Here is a 4718-nt window from a genome sequence, read left to right as displayed (position 1 = left end):
GCGGACGCGGGCGGCGAGACTCAGCAAGATACGCACATCAGGTACGTCGGTCGGTGTTGCCGTACGTATAAACCTAAGTTATTGAAGTACGCATTTGCAGATTCTGGAGATTTGCCATGCAAATGTTGAAACGCCGAGTGAAAACTTTGACTGACTGACATGGGGTGACATTGAAAGATGATGATTGTGATGTTTGCGTCCTCAGCGGACACACCCTGAACGCATACATGGACCAGCCTTTCCACTCCAACTCCGCCGCTGCACCCCCACAGCCCGTCTACTCCAATACCCCCATGCTGGAGCACATGGTACGAGCCGCCTCCCGTCTCCACGTTCAACCGGACTTGTGTCAGCTCACCGACTGACCCCTTTTCTTGTGTCGTACGACAGCTTCAGAGTTCTCAGGACGCCGCGGTGACCTACACCAATGCCACCTTCAACGGCCGCAGTGAGTTGGCACGCAGGAAGCTTAGCATTGGCCAGTGGCCATCAACGCAGCCGACTGCTCTGGAATTCTTTGACTTCCGGACTTGTGTCAGCTCACCGACTGACCCCTTTTCTTGTGTCGTACGACAGCTTCAGAGTTCTCAGGACGCCGCGGTGACCTACACCAATGCCACCTTCAACGGCCGCAGTGAGTTGGCACACAGGCAGGCAGCTTAGCATTGGCCAGTGGCCACCAACACAGCCGACTGCTCTGGAATTCTTTGACTTCAATTAGTTTAGCATAACGATGCTTAGCACAAGCCTTAGCTTGGCATCAGTCGCGAGCTGCAAATTCTGGCACGTATGACAGCATTAGCTGCATAGTTAGCATGAACTGAGCGAGCACGCTTATTCCATGCAAATGTGGCTGTGACCGACAACGACAGCCACAGTAAGTGAGCATGAGGCTCCTTCAGCATCGGACACGAGCTTAGCATTGGTGGCATTTGACTTCAAATAGTTAGCATGAGCTCAGTATCAGTTGCAAGCGGAGCAAAGCGGTTGCCAATTCTTGAATGTTTGACTTCACAAAGGTTTTCATCAGCGCAAAGTGAATTTACCCACTTAGCCGCAACGTAGCTCCTGAGCCCAAGTGCGTGTATGTGATGTGTTTCAGACAGGAAGTGGTCTGAAGTAGCGCCACGTGGCGTTCAGAAGTTGGAGCTGACGGGCAGGAAAAGCGTACCCGTGAGGGCGGGGTCCGAGGCTAACCTGGTGTCGGCAAGCAATAAGAATAAACGCTCCTCCTTCAGACAATCGCTCACCATGTGCGGCGAGCGGGCGCAGGTGATTGCCGGCCAATCAGTAAACATCTTTTGTTAAAGCCCGCCCACGTGTTCATTTGATGCTTCCCAAGCAGATGCTGATGATTTCGAATCAGCTGTCATGGAGCTAGCTAGCTAGCTAGCTAGCTCGCCCTGATAGCTTAAGCCTGTTTCAACTCTTTCTACAGGGAGTTTTCCTCATCTCTCGTTTTCCACTTGTCTCCTGTGATTTTTGTTGGTTTTTATGGGACTTTTTTTAAAAAGTTATCTGTCCTTGTCCTTGTTGCTTTCTGCTGGTTCCTAACTGTCTCTTGTTGATTGTTTTCTTCTGCTTATTGGTGTCCATTATGCTTTCTCGTTCCTCCTACTCTCTGTTGGTTTGTCTTGATCCTCGCTAGTTTCTGCTGGTCTCCAGCCTTGCTAGTTTCTAATGCTCTGATCTGGTCTTCCATGGTCCTCGCTGGTCTCCACTAGACTCGTCTGTCCTTGCTGGTGTCTGATGTTTTCCCTGGTTGATGCCGGTCTAGGCCAGTCTGCTGAACCCTCTCCTGCGTCGCACGGCATCTGTGAAGACCTCGCTGAGACGAGCCCCATCCACACTCTTCATCGAGCATGGGAAGGTTTTCCAGAGGAGGAAGGTCAGCATCCACATGCTTCTGGCTTCTTATTCGTTGAATTCATGTCACTCTTCTCGTCTTAAATATCATGTCATGATCGTTATTAAGTTACGGGTGCGTTGCCACGGTGACACGTGTTTGTGGTCTCCAACAGGAATGGGAGACCAAAGCTGCTGCCTGAAGGCAACGCAACCGTGTGACGAAGTGACCGCGCACCATGCGACCACGTGGCCAAGTGATGTGACAATGTGACTTCCCGATGGGTATTATCTTTTCGGTCACGACTGTGACACCGACGCCCTTTAACTTATTTTTTGTTTTCTACACAAGGTAACAGACTTGAATGGTTTCATACGCATCACTTTTTTGTTTATGAAATATTTTTTTCTTTCTTTTTGAATCTAAATTTCATCTTAGAGTAACAGTTGGAGGAATATAAAGTTTATTGTTTTCATCGATCACATCACATTCAATCATCCACATGAGCAACAACAGCATTACATCTCTGAAATTGCCTTATAATAGATGAAATTGATAAGAATAAATGCCAATGAGCTAAGAGCACACTGTGATGTTTCATTCAGTGCTGATTAGTTTTTGATCCTCTCACATGTTAAGATCACGCATGCAGCAAGCATGTCACATAAACGTCATCAAAAACATCCAACAAATAGAAATAAAAACAATAAACATGTAGTTAGTGGCTTAGATTTACTCCAAAACTGTCAAAACAAAGCGCTAATCTCCTTTTTGTTTTACGTCATATCCAAAATGTCATCATCATTCAAAATGGCGATGACTCGCATGGCAGAGGATGCAAAATGGCTGACATCACGTGAAGGTGATGTCATCAGTCCGCACCTGCATAAGCCCAAAAAAGCTAACGCATGAATCATGTTGTTTTAAATGGACTTCTTCTCGGCTGGTTTCGGCTTCGGTCCTGGGCAGCATGCTAAGCTTCAATGCTAACTGGACATTAGCCGTTAACAGGTGTAATCAACGTTCAGGCTTTAGAGCAGTGTTTCCTAATGAGGGAAATGTGAGCACATTGCAGGGGGTACATGGAAACATTTAAAAATGTATTTCCAAGATGAGAACTAAATATTCGGAGTCATTTCAGAAGCCCGTCAATAAAAGTGAAGTGTTCCTGATAGTTACAGTTTAAACGTATTCAATTCAATCGCGCTACATTTTTTGGTTTTTTTTTTTTTTTGTGGTAAATGTTATCAGAGTTATGTATGACAAAGGCATGTTTATTTTGATTTCATTGTTCACGTGATTATATGTTCAACACATCAGATTTTTTTTGTTTGAATGAAAAGAAGATCATGCCTGAGAATTTGTGTTAAAAGTTAAGGAGACGAAATAAAATGATTTTCATCAAATAAACTGTGTTAAAGTTCTCCTATTGGAGAATCACCAACCCGGCCGGGCGAGTGGGTACGTATGGAATGACGAAAGGGTTCGGGGCTTCACCAAACAAAAATGGTTGGGAACCACTTTTCTGGAACATCAATCGACCGACTGATCGATAGATTGAGGTTCAGCGATCACTGCGATCATGAACTTCCTGAAAGCTCCTCGCAATGTAGCTAGTAGCATTGTCACGCTAACACTAATATTAGCTACCCTTGTAGCTATCTTTAGAGTTGAAAGCCACAACGTTTGTGGGAACTGCTCAACATGTTTGAGCAATCGTATTAGCATTGTTGCGCCAATTCTGACATTAGCATCGGTGACAGCTCCTTCTTTCGGAGTTGAAAGCAACAATGTTTGCGTTGCCTGCCCAACATGATTTAGCAATCCCATCTCATGCTAATGTTAGCGTCTCTCTCTCAGCTCGTTAGCTTGTGTCGCAATCCCATCTCATGCTAATGTTAGCGTCTCTCTCAGCTTGTTAGCTTGTGTAGAGCGGGCGTGTCTCCAGCGGGCTGTGCGTGGCAGTCAAAAGAGACACGCCCTCTTCTTTAGGTGGTTCCGCCTCCAGAGAGAAAGCTGCTCAAATTCCTCCGGCATCATGGCGAACACGCTGGCGAACTCTTCCCGTGACAGATGTCTCTAGATGCGCACACAACACTTCCATTACGAGCTTTCACTTAGGATCTGCTTCCACGGTAGCATTTTAGCAACTGTCAGTAGAGGGAGTACCACAAGACTGGACAATATTGTTGATTTGCTTTAGCGATTTTAGCTTGCTGTATGCTAGCATTTAGTCAACTCTTCTCTGAAACTAAAAAGCGAATAACGGGCAAGATGGAAAATCCTGATCAGTCCACCTTTGATCTTTATTGGCGTATGTTAACATTCCAGCATTTAGCACGCTAGCATTTTCTCAAGTCTTCTTTGAAAGAGTACCTGACTGCTACGTAGAAAGAATGTAAAATACTTATGAATCGCTTTGAACATTTTCTTTTCGTGGGTTGATGTCATGCTCCATGGCGACATAGTATGAGTTAGCATTTTAGCAATTTTCAGGATTACAACAGCAAGTGAAAACAGGCTAAGATGTATACTCCTCATCCATTTTTTATCGTTATCTTGCTCTATGGTCATGTAAGCATTTGTTAACATCTTATTCATTTAACAATTATCACAAGAAAAAAACCCCAACTCAAGATATGAAATCCAAATCAATCTGCCTTGGCCCTTTCTCGACTTCGGATAGTCTCTTGCTAGTTGCTCGCATCTATTAGCACTTTGATCAGTTGTTCACGTTGATACCGTTACCTCCAATTGCGTTCTGTCGACGCCAGGAGGAACTTGATTCCGTCCTCTGTGGTTGACCACGAGCGTCTCATACGGGTAAATCTGACGAAGGAGAGCGTCGTTACGGCGACCACTCGGGACATGT

Source organism: Hippocampus comes, unplaced genomic scaffold (assembly GCF_001891065.2).
Source record: "Hippocampus comes isolate QL1 unplaced genomic scaffold, H_comes_QL1_v1.1 scaffold190, whole genome shotgun sequence".
NCBI classification, from domain to species: domain Eukaryota; kingdom Metazoa; phylum Chordata; class Actinopteri; order Syngnathiformes; family Syngnathidae; genus Hippocampus; species Hippocampus comes.
This window is presented reverse-complemented; position numbering follows the sequence as displayed.